This window comes from Phyllostomus discolor, chromosome 9 (genome assembly GCF_004126475.2).
Source record: "Phyllostomus discolor isolate MPI-MPIP mPhyDis1 chromosome 9, mPhyDis1.pri.v3, whole genome shotgun sequence".
In the NCBI taxonomy this organism is placed as follows: domain Eukaryota; kingdom Metazoa; phylum Chordata; class Mammalia; order Chiroptera; family Phyllostomidae; genus Phyllostomus; species Phyllostomus discolor.
In genome coordinates this window covers 75,964,482-75,991,264 of record NC_040911.2, presented here as the reverse complement: position 1 = coordinate 75,991,264, position 26,783 = coordinate 75,964,482, and the positions used below count along the sequence as shown (strand labels likewise).

At 39.1% G+C, this 26,783-nt stretch overlaps 1 protein-coding gene and 1 long non-coding RNA gene across 3 annotated transcripts in view; both read right to left on the bottom strand.

The window, feature by feature from the left end:
- The window catches only part of PAK5 (p21 (RAC1) activated kinase 5), a 274,928-nt gene extending 257,141 nt beyond the window's left edge, over positions 1 to 17,787 (bottom strand). Inside the window, exon 1 of one of the 2 annotated variants that reach the window (XM_028525070.2) lies at positions 17,350 to 17,787. The gene's annotated coding sequence lies outside the window, so the exon portion shown is untranslated. The remainder of the gene's footprint in view (positions 1 to 17,349) is intronic. The other variant, XM_028525071.2, reaches the window with a different exon arrangement.
- A 5,579-nt stretch (positions 17,788 to 23,366) lies between these two features.
- The window catches only part of LOC118496907, an 8,151-nt gene continuing 4,734 nt past the window's right edge, over positions 23,367 to 26,783 (bottom strand). The window contains exons 2-3 of the long non-coding RNA XR_004899466.1: positions 25,914 to 25,915; positions 23,367 to 23,380 (exon numbers count right to left, since the gene is read on the bottom strand). This is a non-coding gene — a long non-coding RNA (uncharacterized LOC118496907). The remainder of the gene's footprint in view (positions 23,381 to 25,913; positions 25,916 to 26,783) is intronic.

Here is a 26,783-nt window from a genome sequence, read left to right as displayed (position 1 = left end):
CACTTAACATCAATGATAGGTTCTTGGAAAGTTCAACTTTAAGTATAATGATGAAAACAATTTTATCATAGGCTAATTGACATAAGAGTTAAGTTCCTACAGCATATTTCTAATCATAAAAACACCACCAAACTTCTAAAAACAAAGGACCCAGCCCTGGCTGGTGTAGCTCAGTGGATTGAGCACGGGCTGGGAACCAAAGTGTCCCAGGTTCGATTCCCAGGCAGGGTACATTCCTGGGTTGCAGGCCAGAACCCCCAGCAACCGCACATTGGTGTCTCTATCTCTATCTCTATCTCTATCTCTATCTCTATCTCTATCTATCTCTATCTCTATCTCTATCTATCTATCTCCCTCCCTTTCCCTCTCTAAAAATAAATAAAATCTTTACAAAAAAATAAAAAAAATAAATAAAAACAAAGGACCCAAATCACTTGTAATTTAAACACTGAAATAAATGGAGCCATACACACGCTTAAGAAAAATTAATAAAAATAAGATATTGTATTTTGCCATATATAATGCACACATTTTGCCCAAATTTTTGAGGGGAAAATAAGGATGCACATTATACATGGATAGTACTAATTCCTTATCTATGTATATAAATGTTTTTAATTCTTTATTTTATGCTTATGCATGAAAAGTATAACTCTAGAAAGTAACAATATCTGTATGTGAAATAATACCCTGGAATATGGTATAATCAGTTTTGTTTCTAAATATAAATGAAAAATTGAATTAAACAATTAAAATGAAAGATTTTTTTTCTTCAAAGTTTGGGTCAAAAATGAGGCTGTGCATTATACATTGGAGCACATTGTGCATGGCAAAATATGGTAATCCTTTTCCAACCTGATGATTCCAGTTCAGGGTGGCAGGTAGCCAGTGGCTGGAGCATATCCCAGCAGCTCAGGTCACAAAACAGGACCCACCCTGGACAGGGCACCCTTTCTACACACACACACACTCAGACTGGGACAATGTAGACACAACAATTCACCTCAAATGCACATTTTTGAGATGTGGGAGGAACCCAGAGTCCTCAAAGGAAACCCACACAGACGGTGGCCCCAGATGGGAATCTATTTTTTTTCCTCTTCAACATTAAAATGAAATGACATCATTCAAGAACCTAGTATATTGGGGACACAGAGTTCCATTAATGCCTTGGAGGATATGGCTTATCAACTGGTTCACCAGTGCCCTAAAAGAATGCAATTGCATTACATGGGTAAATGACTCAGTCCTGGGGTATAGTTTATCCTTTCTGTTTCATCATAAGGTCAGTCATAGCCTACTTCTGTCCTATTTTTCAACATTAGGTGCATTTAACAGCTGCATGCTTCACTATGTAAAACTCCAATTCAGCACCTGTGGTTACATTATCTCATTCATTTTGAAATAACTTTGAGTGCAACTTACTCGAGCTCAATGTCCTTTCACCCATTGTACGTGAGGTGTTCTCATCTATACTAATATATTGTCCAATCAGTGCCATCACAGTTGGCTAACAAAAGAAAGGGTTTTTAACAATTGAGAAATGTTTCAGGAACATGCTAAAAGGACAATAGTTATGGATATAGCAACGCCCGGTAGTGTCCACCTAGATGTTTATTGACTTCCATCTGCCAGTACACAGATACCCAACATCTCCACTGGAAGTAAACAGCTACTAGGATGTTTAATGTCCAAAAAGAAACTTACAATTTTTCCCCTGGACACTTATTCTTCCCAATGTCTTCCCTTTCTTAGCTGAAGGAAATTCCATTATTCTAGTTCAGGGGTGTCAAACTCATTTTCACCAGAGGCCACATTAGCCTTGTGGTTGCCTTCAAAGGACTGAAATAATTTTAGGACTGTATAAATGTAACTACTCCTTAACTGTTAAGGAGTTGAAATTACATTTGGCCCTTTGAAGGCAACCGCAAGGCTAATGTGGCCCCTGTTGACTGAGTTTGACACCCCTGTTCTAGTTGATCAGGCTGGAAACCCTGGAGTCATCCTTGACTCCTCTAATATCCTGTACCCAATCCTCAGGAAACACTACCTCCACCACTTTCACTGTTACAAACCTGGTCAAATTATCATCTCCTCTCTCCTGAATTACTGTCCTCCTGATCAGTCTCCTGCTTTCACACTTTCCCTCTCTCTAGAAAGGTACTTGTAGAAACTATGTCAGATTCTGTCCTCCTCTGAAATCTCTCCAATGGTTCCCCATCTTGCTCAGAGAAAAGGCCAAGGTGTTTCATCTCTGCCTACTAGTTCTGGCTGCTCACCTCCCTGACCTTGTCTCCTTTTTCAACTCCCTCACTCACTTTGTTCCAACAACATGGGCCTCCTAGCACTTCCTCAAGTAATCCAGGTGTTCTACCTTGAAGTGTTTGCACTGTGTTCTCTCTGCCTGTGATGGTCTCTCATATCTATCACAGGGCATCTCTACACAGGTAGTTCCCTCCCCTCCTTCAAATGTTACCTTCTCAGTGAGGCATATCCTGACAAGCCCCCCACCCCCATTGAAAAATAAACTTTTCCTGTCACCATCTCAGCACTTTTGATCTCCCTTATGAACCACTCTATTTTTCCAAAGCATAATAACCTGCTGACATTCCATACATTTTCTTATATGTTTATTGTTTACTATCTGTCTCTCCTTACATATGAGGGACTTTTATTTATGTTCACTTACTCCACAGGGTTAGGTGCCACCCCAGATAAACACAGTAGTTCATAATGAATGTCTGTTGAATTGAATGACTACTTGGGAATACCCATTATAATAGGTTTCCTATTTTTATCTATCCTATCAAAGGACAAAGCAGAAGCAAGCCGATATCACCCTAATAAACAGGTCCAATCATCATTACAAACTCACCAGTTAAGTGACTAACTTAGAACCAAACATTGTGTCTGTTTTGCAGTGACATCTATAGTCACTGCACACCCTGGTCTGTGTGAAAAAGAAAACCGCCTTCACTGGGTGCGGTGTGCTCTGTGTTTATAATAAAACTGAAATCTAAAAAAAAAAAAAAAAGAAAGAAAGAAAGGAAGGAAGGAAGAAAGAAAAATGGAAGAAAGAAAAGAAAAAAAACACTCCTAAAATCAATCAACCTCCCCCCATCCCCCAGCTTAAGCAAATGAAAACTCTAGGGATAACTCTGGAATTTTCTATCTCATTTGTTTTTCATTACTTTTTTGTAAGGTACAGTGATATCATTATTTCCAGTCACTCTGGGTGATTCCAATATTGATTTTGAGATTTTGCCAGCCATTCTATAGAATGCATATCATTTATAAGGTTCTACTGCACTTCTGTGGGCATATTTGCATTCTCAATGTTTTATACTTTCCAGATGATAATATCACATGAAATATGATAGCATGTTTTTGAGTTCTAATAATTTCTACCTCCAGCAAGCTCAAGAACCTATGATTTTTTTTCTATTTCAGTTTAGTTCAAATGAAACACACAAGGAAATTCTTTACAATCTTCTAATGCTGGAAAAATATTGAAAAAGTTTAGTTACTGAAGCCTAACTATGCAAATATTCCCACCAACTCTCCTCAAACTCTACATTTTAAATTAACTTCATGCCAGCACAGAAGGCTTAAGGTTTTTTTTTTTTTTCTAGAATGGAATTTTTAAAAATGCACTTGTTTACAATGTCATTTACCTTATCTTTTAAGTAAATTGATTCATTTTCAGGAAATGGGATTAAGAAGAAACAATATACTATAAGGATAAAATAATCCAAAACCATAGAGCAATCATCTCCTCTAATGCAAAGATTATAAATTCAACAGTCTTCAAGGACCAAGAAGTTAACATAAACATGTAAAATGGCCTGATGATGCAAGGTAAAGAATGATAGGAACTGTGGCAAAGTGAAACTCCATTACCCACCTATGGTGGCGGCAGCTGCTACTAAGCCACAGTGGACGGTTGCCATGAGAAAACATGGTTAGTGTTGTCAAATTTTGTGTTTATGTATGATTTTTTAAAAAAGAGAAGCCAAAAATCTGGATTTTTAGGGGAAATTTCACACTGTGCATGCCAAACTGGAAACTCTAATTAGCATTGTCAAATGTTAGTAACTACTAAAACTCAGTGTTCTCCGGACAGCCAGCTCAACTATATTTCATAGGTAATAAGAGTCTCCAGTTGTTGTTCCGATTCCTAGTTGTTATTGGGATCTAGGTGGCAAGTGTTTCTTTCAATCACTGTAGACTGCTAGTATGCCAATGCAGGTACCCACCACAGAAATCCAAGCTAAATAAAACACAGTAACTTCTTTCATGGAATGTATCTATGAATTGCCTTTAAAATACCTTCCAGTTTTCACCCTAGACTCATCTCTGTGATAATCCTGCCACAAATACTCCTCACCAAAAGCCTGGAGACAGCCTGGGTCTCACAGTGGACAGCCCCTTGCTTGGACTACTTACTTTGATTCATTTCTCTCCCAATCCTTCCTAGTTTTCCTCATTTTTAGGGTATCTGTTACTATGAAAATAAGTGGTGCCAAAAACTTGGGCAGAACTCAATAAAACCCCAGTTTTCAGTATAAAAATTGACTGATATTCAAGCAAGGGCCACATCGCCAACCAAGCACATTCATGCCAGGTGTGGGACAACAGAGCAGTAGGTTAAGTTGCATATGGTAATCAAATAATTATTCCTAATGTTTTTGCAATAAGCTCAGTTTATATACTCTGTTGGAAAGCTTGCTCTGAGTTTATAATTTCCTTCACTACTTTCTCTTTTTTCAGTGTATTTAGAATATCCACATTATACACCTACCCAATATTTAAAGTTTTTTTCTAACAGAAACATAATAATCTTTCCTGCCTCATCTTTCACTTATAGAATATAGAAAGTGAATGTTAGTGTGGAACTATTTTTTAAGGAAATGGATTATATCATTGTTAGGTTCCATTCCAGAATTTTCAACTATGGCTTTTCCCTTTGACATCTGGGCTCATTTTTCTATTTTAGGTAACATGCATTCATCCACAAACATTTACTGAAGACCTGACATGTGCAGGCACAAAGCTAGGTGCTGGGATAACAAAGACCAAGATACAAGATATCTGCTCTAGAAGAGTTTTCAGTCTAGTGCAAGAAGGGAGTCAAGCAAGAAAACATCTACAAAACACTGTGTTGAATGCTTTGAAAGGGATGACCCAGAACCATGGGAAGAATTCTGTGGTTTTTTGGGGGGTGGGGAGGAGACTGATAGCTAGGTAGGAAGCTTTCAATGAGAAAGTGATAGTCAGATGACTAGATGTTTATTTTGGAGTGGGACTGATGAGAAAGGGAACAGATAGGAAGTTGACACAAGGCCTTATTGAGTGATGCTAAGAGGAGTGGCAGTGGGTACAGGGAAGGGCGTGTGCGAGAAAGTTTTAAGTTGGTGAGATTTTGGGAAGCCTTGGCTGTGAGAAGGGTGAGTGGAGTCTACTTGAAGCAGTAAGAAGATAGGACACGACTTTGGAGGTAGCTGGTAACTTTAAAACTCTTATAAAGTGTATAATAAACAATTTAATTGAAGTCATGAATTTGAGTATTATTAGAAAATTCCTTTTATTACTTGTTTGCATGTCTCTAAACCCTAGCGAAGTGACATTGTTCTAAAAACCACACAGATGAGGACAGCTCTTTATTCAGTTTCTGTAAGATTATTTTTTGGGAGGGGTCCTTTAACCCCCTCCTCCATCAGTATTTATATATTTAGAGATTAAATCATACCCAAGTAGTAACTGTTCTTACTTTGGGGGAAGAATCTGTCTTTTAAACAAATGAGTATAAGTTTTCTACTCTTCCCTTCCAGGAAGTTCTCTTCCTGAGTCAGTAAATTGTAGTGGAGCTAAATTAGGCGAGAGAGCAACTCAGTTGACAGCTAAGAACAATTAGCTAGAGAATCAGTGTTTTATGCACATGTCCATTTGGGTAAGTCAAATGACCATGCCTACAAGCAAAGGGATCAAGTTCTATTCAGAAAGTAACTAAAAGAGTTTCTTAAATAGTATCAAATATAGCCTTAAATTTGAATTTTAATTGAAAAGTGAAGCAAATGACTTTTGACTTCATCATAGATCTTACATTTGGAACTGAAAGTGTGAGGGAGTGAGCCCTTGCCCACTCCCCTGTAATTTGTTATTAAAAGACTGATAGAACCAGTAATGTTTGGATAAGGCCATCCTGACTCAGTTGGACAATGGGGTAATGGAGGCTTGGGGATGAACCAGTGCTGTCAGGAAAATCAAGGGCACTCTCCATTGCCAATATACCTTCAGCACCAATGGATGGCAAGTCCCTTGAAAACTGGAAGAAGGAATCTTATACTGACACCTGTTTTAAAATGTAAGTTAGGAGGTGGGGAGGGATGGGTGAGTGGGCTTGGATGAGAGTAAAAGACAGAAAACTGTACTTGAACAATGATTAAAATATAAAAAAGTAAAATGTAAGTTAAATTTGTTTCTTACAAAAGCCACCGAATATCGATTTGGGGCTTTGATCATTCAGTTAATCATAATACTGAACACAGGCAGGCAGTCAATGCATTTCCTTTCCATTTCATGAGAAAACCTGCATGAATAGAAATGCCGAATCAGAGGATTTGAGAGTCAGGGTGGGTTGATTAATCCAGCAATTTTTAAATTATTAAAGGTTCAAGGACTCCAAACAAAACTTCTCTTCTTACCTACTAAGTTGCCATAGAGCACAGTCTTGATGGGCAATTGGATTTGGATGAGCCAGAGTTTGACTGCTCTTTGCAACCCTAGCTACCTGCATGATATTTTGCCTTGAATGACCCATTTTATAGAGCCCTATGAAGATTAATTAAGATACTTGGATAAAATAGCTGGATGAGGGCTTAACACATCTTGTTCAATGTGCCAGCTATTGTCACAGAAGTGCGGCCTACTTTCCTCATAATCTGCACTGATGTTGCATAGGCAGCTAATGTGCATGTGTGTACAACTGAGTGTTATCTTTCTAAACAGCTACCCAAGTGGGCCTGATCCTAACATTTGAGGGGGCAAGAACACAAATATACTCCTCATTATTATATCTAAGATATTTAAATTTGATAATTCAAGCCAAAAATTATTAAATAGGACACATGGACAAAACCAAGATGGGGAAGTAGAAGCAAGGGAGAGAGGTGGGTTTGGCTGGATTGGGGAGGGAGTGATGGGGGACAAATGCAGACAACTAATTGAACAATAAAATAATTTTACAAAATTATTAAATATGCTCCATATGCCTAGCCTGAAAAATATGCCTTCCTAATGACCTAAAAGCCAGGCTTAAATACAGAATTCTTGATTCTAGAACATGATAAAATAAGGAGAACCAGCCTCCTGCCTCTCCCCCTTGCTCTTTCTACCCTGGCCTCCAGCACTTGTGTGTGGACTACAACATCTTCATGCCCACACTCCATCCACACTTCCCATTAACGGTCTTCCTCAGGCCCCCTTGAGCCCATGAACCTTACAAGCTGAAAAGTCCAAGGTCCTGGGTAGGCAGAGCAGGACCCAGAGGGGGCCAACGTGGCACACAGGTTCCCTAATTGGCAGAGAAGGGCATGATTGTACAGGTGCAGCCCAACTCAGCTCTTTATCATGCAATGTCCAGGGCAGGGGCCCTTCTTGGTGACCGAAGTTTTTCTCTGTCCTGTTTTCTTTTTTTTGCAATTAAAGAATAATTACCTTTTTTCCTTCATTTTACAAGTTTTCTTTCCTCTGGGAAAATTTAGAAATAGTTATCAAAGCAACATGAACCTGCACATTAAACTACCTGATCAGCCACACATAGTTCCTGTTTATGATGCAAACTGTAGGAAGAATGCACACTGATCTATGGGTGACTCTATAGTATTATGGACCAAAAGTCATTTGAATTAAAAGTCCATTATTCTTGATGGATTATACTCAGACATTACTGTAGGACTTGCTAAGTGTCAGCTAATTCAGAATAAAAAGAAGCCTAGACTTGTGTGAGTGCCTCTTCTATTTCCAAACTATACTTCTTTCTTCTGGTAAACAATTTCTTTTGGGTAATCCATTCACTGGCTCTTGTCTCCAAGGCAATTTTTATTGTCTTTTGTTTTAGTTTGACTTTGGTTGTTTAGCAACCATGCCATCTTTTTTGCTTCTTTCACTGTAAAAGGAGCAGTGGGCCTGCTAATCCTGGTGAACAGTATCTGATAAGAGTGGAGGAAATTGGCTAAATATGTAGAAAACATTCAACTAAGAACTTCTGTTTACGTGACTCACTAGACTATGGTTCCAAGTAAACTGGAAAGTTTACCTGCCAGGTAAGAAACAAAACTAGAAGAAAATATTTAAACATTGTAGGGAAGGGACTTTTCAATATAAAACTTTGGGAAGAATCACAAAGCAAAAGACAGATTTACATATACTTTAAACTTCTGTATGTAGAAAAATACAAAGTGGGCTGGGTGTGGTGGGCAAGCCCCAAAGTATAACAGCCAGAAGCCTGTGGCCCAACCCTCAGCAGGCTGTTCTTGGTCATTCCTCTAGTACCTGATATCTAGACCCTGGAACTGGCTAGGCTCTGCTTGGCTTCTAAGCCTGTCTTTTGGTGAGGTTGTTACTGTTTTTGCCCCACCCCACTCAATCCTGGCAACTCTCTTAGCTCCCTGATAACCTTCTAGTACATTCTTTGTTCAAGTTAGACTTTCTTTCATTTGTATACAAATTATTCATTTGTATAACACTTGGCAAAACCCCTGGCAAAAGAGATAATCAATGAATGTTTGTTACATGAATGAATAATTATAACATGAATGTGTATCACTACCATAGTTGTAAAATAGTGGGGTTTTATTGTTCTATAAAACAATGTTATCATTGACTCAATTTTGAAAAATTTGGAAAAGTATAAAAAACATAAAAGAAAATCCATCCATATTTCTACCACCCAGACATTCATTGTTTAACTTTCTGTTTTTGTTCCAGTTTTTATATGCCTATGTGATAGTTCCATTTCAAAAAACACATCATTGTAATGCACTAGGGCAGCTGGTTATTTCCACTTAAAGTGATTAAGTTTGTTCCATGTGATTGCATAACATTCAAAACAATCAATTTTAACATTTATGCAATAGTCTGTTATTTGGGGCCCGCAATTTTTAGTTATATAAGTTGTGTGTGTATATAAGTATATAATAGTTGTTTCACTATTACTATTATTGCAAATTATATAAATAATTCTTTATTTTTAAATATATTTTATTGATTATGCTATTACAGTTGTCCCATTTCTCCCCTTCACTACCCTCCACCCTGCACACCCTCTCCCACCCATATCCCCCCGTTTAGTCATGTCCATGGGTCATACTTGTGAGCTCTTTAGCTTCCACATTTCCCATACTATTCTTACCCTCCCCCTATCTATTTTCAACCTACAACCTATGCTACTTATTCTCTGTACCTTTTCCCTCTCTCCTCCCACTCCCCTGTTGCTAATCCTCCATGTGATCTCCATTTCTATGGTTCTGTTCCTGTTCTTGTTGTTTGTTTAGTTTGCTTTTGTTTTTGTTTTAGTTATGATTGTTAATAATTGTGAGTTTGCTGTCATTTTACTATACATGTTGTTTCTGTATCCTCTTTTCTTAGATAATCCCCTTTAACATTTCATAAAATAAGGGCTTGGTGATGATGAACTCCTTTAACTTGACCTTATCTGAGAAACACTTTATCTGCCCTTCCATTCTAAATGAAAGCTTTGCTGGATAGAGTAATCTGGGATATAGGTCCTTGTCTTTCATGACTTGGAATACTTCTTTCCAGCCCCTTCTTGCCTGTAAGGTCTCTTCTGAGAAATCGCTGACAGTCTGATGGGAACTCCTTTCTAGGTGACTGTCTCCTTATCTCTTGATGCTTCTAGGATTCTCTCCTTCATTTTTACCCTGGCTAATGTAATTATGATGTGCCTTGGTGTGTTTCTTCTTGGGTCCAACTTCTTTGGGGCTCTCTGAGCTTCCTGGATTTCCTGGAAGTCTATTTCCTTTGCCAGAATGGGGAAGTTCTCCTTTATTATTTGTTCAAATACATGTTCAATCTGTTGCTTTTCCTCTTCCCCTTCTGGTACCACTATAATTGGGATGTTGGAACGTTTAAAGATGTCCTGGAGGTTCCTAAGCTTCTCATTTTTTTTGAATTCTTATTTCTCCATTCTTTCCTGTTTGGTTGTTGTTTTCTTCCTACTGGTCCACTCTATTATTTTGAGTCCCAGTTTCCTTCCCATCACTATTGGTTCTCTGTGCATTTTCCTTCATCTCTTTTATGGTAACCTGCATTTTTTCATGTAATTTGCGCCCAAAATCAACCAATTCTGTGAGCTTCCTGAACACCAGTGTCTTGAACTGTGCATCTGATAGATTGGCTATCTCTTAGTCGCTCAAAAGGATGAGTCCTGGGACATTGATCTGTTCTTCTGTTTGAGACATATCTCTCTCTTTTTTTTTTTTTTTTGGTCTGGTAGCTCCAGTTATGGTGAGGGGCGGAGCCTTAGGTGTTCACTGGGGCTGGGCACCCAGTCGCTAGATTGTGACTTGTATGTTGCGGCGGGGGCGGGAGGGAACAATGGCGGTAGCTCCGTTCTCCTGGGACCTCAGTCCCTTCTCTGGGATCCTGGGTTGTGCGCCCTGCCCTGGTCCATAATCGCCACCTCACTGGGTCTGCCAGCTGCTGCTTGCGTACTTAGGGTCTACCTGCTGCAATCTTGTGTGCCCCAGATGCCTTATGTGCTCTGAGTTGCCTTATGTGCCCAGTTTTCCCTGTTCTCCGCTGCAACCCGCACGCGCCACGACCCACATGAGCCATGACCCGCGCCCAGCTGTTGCTTGTCTCCACCCCTCCTACCAGTCTGGATGAACGGGCCTACTTCAACTTCTTGGCTGTCCAACTTCCATTCAAATAAATTCTCTGTCAGTTCTGGGTGTTATTCTACCTCTAAATTGTTGTTGTTCTAATCTTGGTTGTGTGTGGAGGTATGGTGCATCCACCTATGCCTCCATCTTGCTGGAAGTCACAAATTATATAAATAATTCTCTAAATAAAAGTTTGCCTGCATCCACTTCCTTAGCAGACCAAAAACAAACAAACAAACAAAAAGTAAAATGAAAAGCCAGAGAAATACTTGGGTCAAATAACCTGAACTTTTAAAAGCTTTCACAGATATCCTCACACTGTTCTCCAGGAGGGTTTTATCGGGTAAGTTCTTCCCGGCACCAGTGAGAATGTCCTTCTCACTGCATCCTTGCCAGTGCCATTTTATACATACACACACACACACACACACCTTGTTTAATACATGAAATATGACATCTCATTTTTGTTTTAATTTCCATTTCTATGATTAATAGTAAGGATATATATATTAAATATGTATACTAGCTGTTTTATTCCTTCCTTTTAAATTACTTATTCAGATATTTAGATAACTTTATTGGGATGTTATTTTCTACTTACTAATATGCAAGAGCTCAGTGTCACTATTACATTATCTGTTCTGTTATGCTTGGTGTCAATATTTTTCTCCATGACTGCTTTCTGCTTTAAACTGTATTTTTCTACATACGAAAGTTTAAAGTATATGTAAATCTATCCTCTGTTTTGTGATTCTTTCCATTAATTTTACATCAAAAAAGTCTTCCCCTAAAATGGTTAAATATGTTATTCTAGCTTTGTTTCTCACCTAGCAGGTAAACTTTCCAGTTTATTTGGAACTTAGTCTAGTGAATCAGGTAAACAGAAGTTCTTAGTTGAATGTTTTCTACATACTTAGCCAATTTCCTCGACCTTGTCAAATACTCTTCACTATTTCAAAATGCTTTCTCAATTATAGTTCTTTTTCCAAAAACTACCTGAGTCTATTTCCAGGATATTCTATTCCATTGAGCTATTGATTGATTCTTCCATGAATACTACACAGCTACAATGATTGTAGTTTAATGATCAGATTTATTTTTATTTCTGGAAAGATGACCTACCCCCTACCCCAACATATATTCTTTTGCAAAATTTTCTTGACTTTTGTCATTTAGGTATTTTCCCAGACTGATGTTAAAATCATTTGCTAAGTTTTCCCAAGTCCCAATGCAATAAAACTAATTAATCATGAAAACATAACTATAATATCATAGTATCATGATTATCATAATATCCATCTTTCTACCCTAGAATAAGATATGTTTTCATTTGTCTGAGTAAACTTTTATAGTTTATTAGTCTCCAGTATTTTGTGTACATTTACTATTTTTCCTAGGTAATTTATATTTTTGTGGATTCATGAACAGAATAATTTTCCATTGTATTTTTTAGCTGGTAAATACTGGCATTTGGGGTAGCCATTTTTTTAACCACCCACCTTATTTAAATCTCTTATTATTTTCTTTATGTTTTAACTGATTCAATTATTTATCATTCACTTTTAAACAAAAGATGCAGTATCTGATTTTTCATTACTTAGGTAAAAAGTTATATTTAACCATATACATTAACAAATATATTTATTTAAAAATCACCTTTTATGCAAATAATAAAATGACATGAAGTCGAGGATGCCCTAAGAAATCTATAGTGTAACCTGTGTCCCTGCATTAAACCACAATTACTTCCCTCAGGTACTCAGTCCTGCTATTCAAAACTACCAAAAAAAAAGCTCTGAATGAGAGAGACATTAAGTCACTTCTCACGTGGATTCCACAGGATAAATAAAACAATTCAGCTGGTGATTAAGAATTCTGACAACTGTAGAAGACCAAGAAACACCAGGAACCCGTTCCCATATGGAGAACAATCTGTCTCTTATTTTAACCCCAAGGACAATGACAATAGGCAAGATGACTTTTAAGCAGAACAGGGCCCACCTAGATATATTCAGAAAGCAACTTTATACATATATAAAATTATTAATTAATTAATTAATTAACTAATTAATAAAATACCCTTTTCTCCAGATAAACATGTTTTCTACTTTAAAATATCAGGATAACAGTACCTACTTATTATTAATTCATCAAATATCTGTTGTGAATCTGATCTAGGTTCTGTGTTATTGAGAAAAGTTGGAGGGCTAGCTATAGCAATAAGTATGGAGAGGGACTGATGAGAGGCTGGCATATAACATAAGCTCAATAAACAATGTGGATTTTCATTATTATTACAAATAATATGATTATTATGTTTTATTACTAAGCTCTAGAAGGCTAAAAGGCTATTTTACCATTGTTCTCCTAGGGCCTAACATGGCAAATATACTGTCAGCAAGTATTTTTGAAATATTTGTTGACTGACTGATGTATTTTTTCAAAATCCTCAGTTGCCAGAAAATATTTTTACTCAATTATTAACTGCTCACTTAAAACCAATTTCACTTAAAACCAATTTTTAGAAGATGTATTTTTTAAAGCCAAGAATACTCCTTTTGTGAAGTCAGAATGGGCTTCTAAATTGTTCCTTTTATACAAGGTAGTAAATCAAAATTTTTTCTAAAAAAACAAGATCTTTAAATTGGCACAGAAAAATGCTATGAGGAAGAATATGTATCCCTTCACTCATTTGCTAAATAGTTATTGAATATCTACATAAAAGACATTAAATAGCCAAGTAAATAAATAGAACATAAGTGCTATCATAGAAAAGCAGAAAGGTGATGAGAGATTTGGGTTATGGGGAAGGGAGATCAAAGAGGCCCAGAGGATGGGTATTGCTTGAACTTGCAAAGCATAGAGGGTAAGTGTGTGCTTGGGATATTCAAAATAGGAGATGAGTATGACAGCAACAAGAGGAAGAGATGCACAAGAAGAGGCGGCCAAGTACCCAAGGCTCTGAGAATCTTTGAAATCTGTCCCAGGAATGTGTATAGGAAATTGATATGATCCTATACATTCTGGATGAAGGACTGGGGAGGCCAAGCAAGGAACCAGGGGTCTTTTTAGTAAATTATACTAATAATCCAGGTGAGAGATGACAATTTGAAGTTCGATGATGGTGGGGGGTGGGGATGAAAAGAGTCTCTCCAGACATATTTAGAGGTCTGAGTAGAAGACAGAATTTGTAAGACTGATGGTTGTGAATGTGGAAGGCAAAGAGAATGGAGGTATCAAAGATGATTATCAGTTTCTGGCTAAAGCAACTCCATGGGCAGTGGTGCCATTTACCAGGATAAAAAAGGTTAGAAAAGTGTTAGGATTGGGGTTATGTTTGTTGCTATTGTTATTTTTGTTGTTTAATTTGGACTTCTGTTGTTTGTTTGCATTGTGTTGGTGGGGTAGCAAAAGGGAGGAAGGTAACATTAACAAATACATTTGGGACAGGGTATGTTAGGTAGCATTTTGCCGTGTATAATGCACTCCCTTGTATAATGTGCACCTACGTTTTTTGGCCCAAACTTTCAGGGAAAAAAAATCTTTTGTTTTAATTTTTAAATTCAATTATTTATTTATATTTAGATGCTTTTTTGTACTATAAAGGAATTTTAGCATTTTTAAAATATATACTATGGTACAAGAAATTTTATGTAACAAATAATTACAAAACACAAGAAGAGATACAATGTATTTCAGGTACTACCCATGTATAATACGCACCCTTATTTTTCCCTCAAAAATTTGGGCAAAAAAGTATGCACTATACATGGCAAAATATGGTATATTACCTGTTCAAGACTGAGATCCTGGGTTGTCTAGGTTTCCAGGTGAGGGACATTTGTAAAGTGAGGTGTGTTTGAATGCTGCTCTTTCCTACCAAGTCTGGGTAAATTGAACCTCAAATAAGTTAGATGGATTCAATAACCTTTAAAGTCATTTCTGAACCCACACCACTCTATCTTTACCTTCTGCCTATGTGCTCATATTAATATTGCCACTACACACAGATCATAGGGTTGTTGGCATACAGGGAAGAATAGTGTCCCCTCAAAATTCACACCCAACCAGAACCTGTACATGTAAGCTTATTTGGAAATGGGGTCTTTACGCTGTAATCAAGTTAAGATGGAGTCAGACTGAATCACAGTGGGCCCGAAATCCAATATGAATGGTGTCCTTATAAGAAGGGGAAATTTTGCCACATGAAGATAAAGGCAGAGACTAGAGTTATGCTGTCACAAATCAAGGAATACCTGGGGCTATGAGAAACTAGTAGAGGCAAGAAAGAATCCTCCTCTAGGGGTGTCCGAGAGCACCCTGCCTGACTATACCTTGATTGTGGACTTCTAGCCCCCAGAACTGTGAAATAAGTTTTTGTTTTAAGTCACCGAGCTTTCGGTAATTTGTTGTGGCAGCCCTAGGAAATTAATATGGTTGGGAAGATGAACTGAGATCACATGTTTGAACCTGACTAGCATGATAGAAGTCACCTCATATAGGTTAAATAAACATCCATTTTCTTTCCTCTTGTAATGGTCACCACAATTTTCTTGGTGGTTTATATTATGAGTAATCCACACACTCACCCACTTAGGTAAGTCTTACTTACCTAGAGTCTTCCTAAGCTTCTTTGACAGATGAGGTAATTGAGACTTGGTGAAGTTAAATAGCTTGCCCAAGATCACAAAGCTAAAAATGGGACTCAGAGCCCAAACTCAGCCCAAACTAGGCTGTGTCTCATCACCAAGATGATACCACAACCTAGATAGAACACCTGCCTCTCACACCTGCAGTGTTATAGCAAACTCTGACACAGTGAAGGAGAGGCAATGCCAAACTGTGTTTTCTGTGACTGCAATTAAAACTCACATTTATTTCCAAAATAGCAAACTGCAAGATTGTACTATGGTACAATCAATCTCTACCCATTCACACAGGGACAGAAAAATTTTATTCTAAGACCAAAGCAATCAATGAACTTGTTATCAACTTGTATAGCTTCCATTAGTAGTGCTTCTGCTTTGCACATATGTATTCCAAGTCAAGGTACTATCAGAATGGACATTTATTACTTTAATTTACTTAAATGCATTTTCCACAAGCATTCCTCAGTTCATTTTGATGATACTGACTCATTTTTGCGAAAGAGACCATAAAATAAATGCTGTATGTACAAAGGGAAGTGTCTCTAAACTTTGTAGACAAAGATGTTCATCCTTTAAATTATGAGGCAAAAAATAAAGGCATATTCCAAATTTACCTTCCCTCCCTGAGTTGTACTGCTATTGAATATAACAGATACACTAATATAATGTGACAGAGCTATTATTATGGGGTATAGTAGATCATCGAGTCCATCTGGACTCAGGTGAGAGAGTGTCTACATGCCACCAGACCCCAGAAGATAAAAGGATGTGCTGAGAGGTTCTGCAAGTCACCCAAGACCCTTGGTAGAACCCCGCAGAACACCAGGTTTCCCAGTTTCCCCTAAAGTCTGTTCAGCCTTTTAAGCCATCATCAACTATTAACTATGACACTTTCCTCTGGCTTTATGCCAACTTCTTTTTGTCTTTATTAATTTGGCCTTAAAAAAAAGCCCACCACTGATAGCCTCAATGGTTCAAATTCCCTTAATTGATATCTGATGTTGAATTAACTTATGTCCCTTGTTTAAAGCTCCAGATAAACATGCATGGGTCCGAGAAGGGCTCCAAACTGGGCACTTGCCTCCGGACTTTTCAAGTGTGCCTCCAGGAGGCCGACAGAGCATTCAATTTTGACAAGAGTTTGGAACCGAGATCCTCTTCCAGACACTGCCCACACGCGTGCCCACGAGCAGAAGTTCTCTCTCACCATTACAACCCACCACGCACGCACACACACTTCAAGCAAGTAACAAAGGAAAACACAGCCCCATATAGACTCAGCTATTGCATCTTCCAATTCACACCTGCCAAGAGACAAAAACCATACGGGAATCCTGCCCTAGCAATATGTCTAATACTCCTCTGAAGATGCAGGCATCGTGACACCCCGGGCGTGTATGGCTGTATACACAAAGAACTGGTGCTGGTCTTGCCTGCGCTCCGGTCGACCAGCGCACTCCCAACACTGGTATCCCAGGTTCTCTTCCACGCCCTCCCACCCAGCTGAAAGGAACTATCCTTTATTTGACCCGTGGAGACCTCGGGCTGGATAGTAGCGCATGGGTGTGTGTGAGGGGGGAGCGGGAGGCAGTCCCCAGACCCCTTCCCTCCAGCAAGCGGGTCCCCAGCCTTTGACATCTCCTAGGAGATGTACAATTGGGAGCTGTCACAGATGTCCGCTTTGCATCCTCTCCCGGCAAAGCAAGATGCCCCGGGTCCCAGCCGTGCGCATCCTCCCAAGCGCCCATCCCCGCGTCCTATCCACCCAGGCAGCCCCTCCAGGAGCGCTTGCCTACCTGGTGGCTGGCTGTCAGCGAAGCGGCTGTGCCTCATCCCTTTCTCCGCCTGGGCTCCTATACAGCTAAGAGCGCCATGTTCGTGGTCTCCCCAGGCACACGCCGGCAACTACTACGGGCTGGAGGCAAGGGGTGCGGGGGGCCGCTAGCAGGGGGTGGGAGGCAGAGCCAAAGCTTTCTACTCTCCACCCAAGCCTCCCCCAGCTACTGAGCATGCCCAGCTGCCCGGCGTCGCCCCTAGGAGGACTTTCCGAGATCACACGCAGCTGTTCCGGGTTTTTGTGGCAGCCGGCGGGAGGCAGGCGGTAGCCGCTGCGGGGGTGGGGGTGGAGAGGTGTCGGGGGAGGGTCTGGGGAGTGTCTACTCGCCACGGAGCCCCGAGCTGGGGAAAGCCTCCTTTCTCCCATCTAATCACACTTGTCCTCTACCCTCCCGGGTGGGGACAGCTCCAGCACGCTCCCTCTCTACACACTCAGGTTTTGCATAAATTTTGTGCAGGACCTATGCAGGGCTGAGCTTTGCTAAGGAGGAGAGCAAAGAGTGGGAGGGGGCGGGGCTGAGAGATCCTTCAGCTAGCTTCATTGCTTCCACCTGGACCCGTGTTTCTCAAACTTAAATGTGTGGGTCAGTTAACAGGCAGGTTCAGATTCAGTAGGTCTGTCCTGGGACCCGAGATTCTTCTAGTAAAAAAAAAAGCTCCCAGGTGATGTGATGCTGCTGGTCCTGCCACCACAACTGAGTAGCAAGGATGTGGAGACTGTGACCTCCCAGTGGCTATCCTTCAATCAGCCAGCCCAGAAATGGTCTCTGATGTCCACAGAGGCCCCTTCTGCCCACAGATGCTGTGGCTGCAAACAAGTGAAGGTGCCTTCCCACCCCTGGGGAGGGCAATGGTGCTTGGCCTGCCCTGGGAGGAATCTCAGTAGAGCTGGGCTCTGAGCACCCAGCACAAACTGGCTACTTTTTGACAGCATTTGAGGTGCAGGGGAATATGGGCTCCTAGACCTTTTCCATGCTCTGTTTGCTAGCTGACTAGCAAAGTAGTTACTAGTTGAGCCTCTACTCAAATTGGAACCAGTCTGCCTTGGTTGTTCCCTGCCTTTCCTGAATCGGGACAAAAACTCAGACTAGTTATCAAAATGTCAATTTGCTGTATTTATAATGGTAAGGCTGGGCCTGACTAAGAATACTGATAAGAGTAGAGTGGTTATGTACCAAGAGAGACGGGACTTTCTGATGAAAGATGAAGCTTGTAATATCTTGTGATTCATCTTAAATCTCCCAGTTGTCCACTTCCTTCCCAAACTCCAAAGGCTCCAAAGGCTCCAGAATTGCCCACAGTACTCACTGTCTATGCTATAAGTAAGAGAGAGAGAGTCACCAAACCAGCCATGAGTTTTCAGCCTTGGAACAGAAGTCACACCCTTGTCTGTCCTCAGATGCTCTAACAGTATCATCATGAACTAGTTACGATGTGGCATCTTATCCTACAACTGGATAGCAGATTAAAAATAAGAGTTTGTATCTATTGGTACTCTGCTGTACTCAATAACTCTAAAACAGCTTTCTAGTTAATGGTGCAATATATATCACTTCCCTCTTGTTAGTTTTCCATTCACTCAGTGCCCTCTATGTACTAGCTACCATATGAAAACAGGAACCATATAATAAATGGATGATTACTTTTCTCCCTCAATATTCCTATGTATAAAGGAGAGCTATGTTCTGGTACATTGTATCCTGTTTTTCTGTTTAAAGGAATAGGAGTCTCTAAATCCATCTTTTCATTCTCTAAGACACATAAGTAGCCCGGAATCCCACCACTCCCACACCACCCCATCTTTATTTGCATAAATATTTTCTATTTTTTACTTTCTTTTATGTGTGCTGGCACAAATGCAAATGCCAGAAAGTATTTTATACAGGTGTTGTCTATTTTTGAGTGATTGGTATCTAGTAACATTTTGCTTTGAAACACTGAGCTTTAATCACTTAAAATATCCTTATTGTTATAGATAAAGCTTGTGTTTCTGTGGTTGTTTCTACTGGTCAGACACTATGATTATTATTAGTTGCCTCAAATTTATTTAGGATTTAAGCAGGGGAAATGTTATAAATAGTAAAACTATTTCTCTAAATATTACACTGCATTAAGTCCTAAGGGTTTTCTTTTTACATAAAAATTTCTTGACAGTTTACCAGGCATGGTGCTCAGGACAGACACCTGAGCACCATGGGAGCTAAAGGTAGCAAAGTGGGCAGCGGTAGAAGTTCAGTTATGATGCGGGCCAAAGGCAGTCTTGGTCACTAGTCCTCCAGGAAGCTTTGGAGGTAGGAAGACCCTTCAGAGTTGTTCCAAGTTGGTACAGTCCTTTATATATTAATCATTATGTGCACTGCCTTAGAAGGGGCATGAACTTGAGATAAAGCAGCTCTCTGAAGCTGAGGCAATCCCTGAAGAAGAGAACAGCTAAAAGCCTTCCCTGGGCTGTAATCCCTGCAGTTGGTGTGATGCGTCCTTAAGAGGGATCTGGGTAATATATTATTTTGTCTACCAGGCTAATACATTTATTGAATACATCACTTTTGAATACACAAAATAGGACTGATTTGTCAGAGGGATTCAAAAGCTTTATTTTAAATTAAGTAATAGATTTTCTCCATAGCTCACAGGTTTAAAGTTGGAAAATAACCTGTAATCAGTAATTGGGAGTTTTTAGAGGTCATTAAGAAGACATGATCCCCTGTTGATCCATGAGCTGGATCCTGGTAATTGGAGGCTCCTTATCCCCTACCTTGTCCTTGGAATGTACTCACTGCCCACCGTTCCCACAGTATGAAACAATTTCAAGGATAAAACCTTGTTAGAGTAAGGTATTGTTGAGACCATCTGGACGGTATATGTGACTAGACCCAGTTAAGGCTTCCAGATAAACTTGGTGTGTGCAGAGATGGATTTGTCTTGTGGGCATCCCAGACAAGCCTCAATATGTAAGCTCCTTTGCTTATTAAAACTGCCACCTGCCAATCTGAGGTGTTCTGCATCTTTCTTAGATCTCTCCTTTCCTTCCCAGTATGGAGGCCAATTTCAGATTTCACCTGGAAGTTCCCGAGTTTGCCTTCTTTACACACTCTCCCCTAGGAAATAGAAAGGAATACCTCCTGGTGTATTTTATCAGGCCAGTATTGCCCTGACACTAAAACTAAAAAACACAATAGGGGAGGAAAAAAACAAGTAAATAGTCTTTTGAACTTGGCTGCAAAAATCCTCAAAAAAATTTTAGCAAACCAAACCTTACAATGTATAAAAAGAATTATACATGATGCTCAAGGGAAGTTTACTCCAGGAATGTAGAGCTGGTCTGGTATTTTAAAAATTAGTTAGTGTAATGTACCATACTAACCAACTCAGAAAAAAATTTCTGATATAGGATTATATCAGTTGATATAGGATTATATCAACTGATGCAGGAACAAAACCATGACAAATCTAAGTTTTTATTATTACAAACTCTTAGCAAGTGAAGAATAGGGAGAAATTGCATGAACCTGATTTAAAAGATCTAAAAAACCCTAGGTAACATTAAACTTAATAGTGAAAGACTGAATTCTTTTCCTCTAGGTTGTAGAATAAGACTAGCATGTTTGTTTTCACCATCTTATTCAACATAGTACTGGAAATTCTAGCCACTGCAATGAGGCAATAAAAACAAAAACAAGATATTGGATTGAAAAGGAATATGTGAAGTTGTCTCTATTTGCAAATGATATGAATGTCTAACTAGCAAATGCCAAGAAGTCTACAAAAACAACTCCTATAACTAATAATTGAGTTCAGCAAGCTTGCAGTATACATGATCTACACACAAAAGTCGATTGTATTTTGGTAGATATGCAACAATAAAATTTAAAACAATACTACTTATATTTTCTCCAAACAAAGTGAAATATTTAAGTATAGAGTTAACAAAACATGTACAGGAACTGGATGATAAAAATTACAAGATACACCTTGGCTGGTGTGGCTCAGTGGATTGAGCACCAGCCTGTGAACTAAAGGGTCGCTGGTTCGACTCCCAATCAGGGCACATGCCTGGGTTGCAGGCCAAGTCCCCAGTAAGGGGCACATGTGAGGCAACCACAGATTGATGCTTCTCTCCTTCTCTTTCTCCCTCCCTTTCCCTCTGTCTAAAAAATAAAATAAAATCTTTTTTAAAACATTACAAGATGCCAGTTAAAAAAATCAAAGAAGACTTGAATAAATGAAGAGATGTATTATGTTCATGAATTAGAAGATTTAGTGTAGCAATGATATGAATTTTCCCCTATATTTATCTAAATGTTTACTGAAACATCTATAAAAAATTCCAGTATCACTTTGTAGACATAGTCAAATTTATTGTAGCATTTATATAAAAGATCTTGGGCTCTAGGATAGCAATATAAATAAGAATGAAGTATGAAGACTTACTCCTTCCAATATTAAGACTTTTTCTCCCTGGCTGGCGTAGCTCAGTGGATTGAGTGCGGGCTGGGAACCAAAGTGTCCCAGGTTCGATTCCCAGCCAGGGTACATGCCTGGGTTGCAGGCCATAACCCCCAGCAAGCGCACATTGACGTTTCTCTCTCTCTCTCTCTCTCTCTCTCTCGCTCCCTTCCCTCTCTAAAAAATAAATAAATAAAATCTTTAAAAACAATTAAAAAAAAAAGACTTTTTCTACAGCTACAGTAATCAAGAAAATGTGGTATTTGTAGAAGGGTAAACATGTAGGTCCATGAAACAGAATAGAGATCCTAGAAATAGGTTCACACATATGACCAACTGATTGTGGACAAAAATGAAAAAGTAACTCAATGAACAAAAAATAGCTTTTTCAGAAAATGGTGCTGGAACGATTGGATATACATAAGCAAAAATGAACTTTCCCACAACTAACATTATACTCAATGGTGAAAGACTGAGGTCGTTTCCCCTATGGTCAGGAACAATGCAAGGATCCCCACTTTTGCCACTCCCATTCTACACAGTTTTGGAAGTTCTGGTGAGAACAGTTAGATAAGAAAAAGAAGTAAAGGCATATAAATTGGAGGCAGAAGTATAATTATCTCTGCAGAAAATGTGATGCTGTATGTAGAAAATTCTAAAGACCCTATACCAAAAGAAGTTAGAATAGATGAATTCAACAAAATTGCAGGTATAAAATTAGCACACAAAAATCAGTTGCATTTCTATGTACTACTAATTAAAAATCCAAAAAATAAGTTAAGAAAACAATTTCATTTCAATAGTATAAAAAACACTAAAATATTTAGCGATTACTTTAACAAGGAGGTGAAAGACACACTGAAAAGTACAAAACACTGTTGAAAGAAATTAAAGGTAACATAGAAATTGAAAAACTTCTCATGTTTATGGACTGGAAGGCTTGATATTGGTAAGATGTCAGTACTAATAAGTGTAATTCCTAATAATCTCAAAGACTTTAGAAAAATTAGATAAATTGAACTACATAAAAATTAAAATCTTCTGTGCAAAGGATACAATCAATAGAGTGAAAAAGCAGCTCACAGCACAGAAGAAAATATTTGCAAATTATGTATCTGATAAGGTAATACTATCCAGTATATATAAAGAACTCCTAAAACTCAACAACAACAAAAACAACCCAATTTACAAACGACCAGAGGACTTGAATAAACACTTGTCCAAAGAACATACACAGATGGCCAATAAGCACATGGGAAATGGTCACTATCATTAACCAGAGAAATACAAATCAAAACCACAATGAGGTGCTACCTCACACCAACAGGGAGGGAGAGATCTATATAGAAAAAAAAAGAAAAGAAGTGTTGTCAAGGATGAGGAGATATGAGAACACTTGTGCACTGCTGGTGGGACTGTAAAATGGTATAGCCACTATGTAAATAGTATAGCAGTTCTTCAAAAAAATTAAACATAGAATTACCGTAAGATCCAGCAATTCTGCCTGTGGGAACATACCCAAAGAATTGAAAGCAGGGACTTAAACTGATATTTTCACACCAATTATTATAGTAGCTTTGTTTAAAATAGTCAAAAGATGGAAACCCACATGCCCACTGATAGATGAATGAATAAAAATATAGTATATTGTAATATGTATGAACAGTATACTGAGTAAAGTGGGTCAAACTCAGAAGGACAAATATTGCATGGTTCTATTTATATGAGGTATATATTGAGTAAAATAGGCAAATTCATAGACAGAAAGTAGAATAGTATTTACCAGGGGCTGAGGGAGTGGGAGGATGGAAGTTATTGTTAAATTGGTACATAGTTTCATTATGGGATAAGAAAACATTTCTGGAGATGGATAGTGGTTATGGTTGCAAAAACAAGATGAGTGTTAAAAAAAATAACTCAAAATAGATCATGGACCTAAATGTGAAAGTATAAAACTCTTAGAAAAAGTAAAAGATACAAGATGCAAAGTAGGTAGAAGGTACACTCACCTCCTCCCAGGACAAAACTGGAATTACAACTAAATTATAGAACAATTATCCTGAGTAACCAAATGAACATTAACTGAAGAAAAGTGTTATAACCGAGGATTTACAGAGGAAGCCACATCAAGACTAGTAGGAAGGGCGGAGATGCAGAAAGAACTGGCCCTGCTCCCACGGGCAGCAGCTGAGGTTTCAGAGGAATATCTCAGCTGTGTATGTGGGGGGTTCCTGCTGAGAAGTGTGGAGTCTCAAACCCAAGCTGGGCTTCCCAGCCCAAAGCACCAGAGCCAGGAAAAAATCACTCACATAACACCTGGCTGTGAAAATCAGTGGAGATCCTATTCATCAAAGACAGAAATCTGCTAGAGACACAGGCACACTCTTAAGGGGCCAATTTGCCTGTAGAAGGAGGGTGGGACTAGAGATGGGTGAGTAGAGTCTGGGGTTTGTGGCTCTAGGAAGAGGGCTGAGGGAACAGCAGCCAGGATACCTGTGCTGAGTCATTCTCCCACACCACAAATGCCATCTTTCTTTGGGGCAGCACTACTCTTCATATTGTACCAGCCTTGGGGAAAACAATAGCCTCACCCTCTGGACTCCCCCTCTTCCCAACCTGTAAAGCTTATACCTTGCTGAGGAATCAGCTGACTTGGTTGGGGTGTAGAGGTCTGGGCAGACTCAAAAGGTATCAGTGATTGAGTTGTGTGGCTTTGGGATGGGGGCCATTTGCCTTACTTTTCTGTGAATCTGACTGGCACTTCTCCCTCATGGGAGATCTGCTAGCCCCACAATCCAGGCTCCCAGTAGACCCACCTACCAATTCCTGGTGACTCTGACCTGCTGAGGCCTGGGCAAAATCCAGGACAGACTTAATTGTGTGGCTCTGGGGTAGGGACCACACCCCCCAATTTTCTGAAGCCTAATAGGCATCTCCTGCTTACAGGAGATCACCTAACACCATTCTCCACACTGCCATAGGCCCTGTCCTGCTGAGCTCAGGCTCCCCCTCACTGAATCTGGGAGAGACTGAGTTGTGTGGCTCTAGGACAAGGGCCATTTGTCTCTCAAACACGTGAGCAATACATACCCCTCCCTTCACACAGTCAAATCTTGGTCTGTTGGGACCTGATAAACTCTACTGGCCTTATCAGGATGACTTGCTGAAACCCCACCCCAACACAAAGGAGTGCAAGCAGTCAGCAGGTGGCAGCTAGACTTGGTATACCTAGGGACTTTTGCTGAGTGGCTTTAGGCCCAGTACTAGCACCAAGTTTGAACCTGTATAAATTCGGTAAACACTACTCCCCCTACCCAGTGACTCACTGAGAACTTACCTCATATAACTTGAGTACTGCTAGAGGCTCTTTCAGTGACTGAGATAGGCGTTCAGCAGGTGGAAGCAGGTGGAAGAAGATATCAGCGTACCTTGGAACATTTACTTACCCAACCCTGGACCTGATGCTGGTGATAGCTGGCCATGATGCACAGCTCGGTCCTTCATGTGTACAACTGGGCCCAGAAGAGGCAGCTGCAAACTGTGGATAGCTTTGTAGCTCCAAACAGTTTACCCAGGGCCAGTCACAGACAGTATTGACATTGGTATGCATGAAAGTCCCTCCCAAAAGCCCTGAGCCAACATACCTGATGACCATCTTCACACAACATCAGAGCAGAAAGCAGTAAGTTTCAGATTTGGAAAGACAGATTATAACCAGTGAAAATGAAGCAGTGATAAACAAAAAACACCCCCAGAACAAAAGTTCTGGACTAGAGGGCTTCACAGGTAAATTTTACCAAACATTCAGAGAACTAATACCTCTCCTTCTCAAACTATTCCAAAAAATTCAAGAGAAAGGAAGTCTCCCAAGTTCATTTAATGAAGCCAGCATTATTCTAATTCCAAACCATATAAAGACACAACAAAAAAAGAAAATTGTAAGTCAATATCTCTGATGAATATAGATGCTAAAATCCTCAAAATATTAGCACATTAGATCCAGCAATACATTAAAAAGATCATACACTATGATCAACAAGGATTTATTCTAGGGATACAAGGTCAGTACAATATCCACAACTCAGTAAATGTGATACACCACATAAACAAAATAAACGAAAAAAACTACATGATAATATCAATAGATGCAGAAAAAACATGATAATATCCAGTACCCATTTATGATAAAAGCTCCCTAGCAAAGTAGAAATAGAGAAAACATTCCTCAACATAATAAAAGTCATATATGACAAACCCACAGCCAACCTTATACCCAATGGGCAAAAGCTATAAGAGTTTCCCTTAAGATCAGAAACAAGACATGGATGTCTGCTTTCATTACTCTAATTCAACACATACTGGATGTCCTAACCACAGCAATCAGACAAGAAAGAGAAATAAAAGGCATCCAAATAAGAAAGAAAGAAGTAAAACTATCTTTATTTTCAGATGACATAATACTGTATATAGAGAACCATAAAGATTCCACCAAAAGACACTAGAACTAATAAACGAATTCTGTAAAGTATCAAGATAAAAAAAGTCCAGAAATTAGTGGCATCTTTATACACCAATAATAAATTATCAGAAAGGGAAAGTAAGAAAACAATCTTATTCACAATTGCTTCAAAAAGAATAAAACACTTAGGAATAAGTTTAACCAAGGATGTAAAAAACCTGTACTCAGAAAATAATATGATTCTGATGAAAGAAATTGAAAAACATTCAAATAAGTGGAAACATATACCATGTTCATGGCTAGGAAGCATCAACATTGTTAAAATGTCCATACTACCCAAAGAATTCTATAAATTCAGTATAATTCCTTTCACGTTACCAATGGCATATTTCACAGAACTAGAACAATTATTCCAAATATTTATATGGAACCACAAAATACCCCAAATAGCCACAACAATTTTGATAAAGAAGAATAAAATTGGAGAAA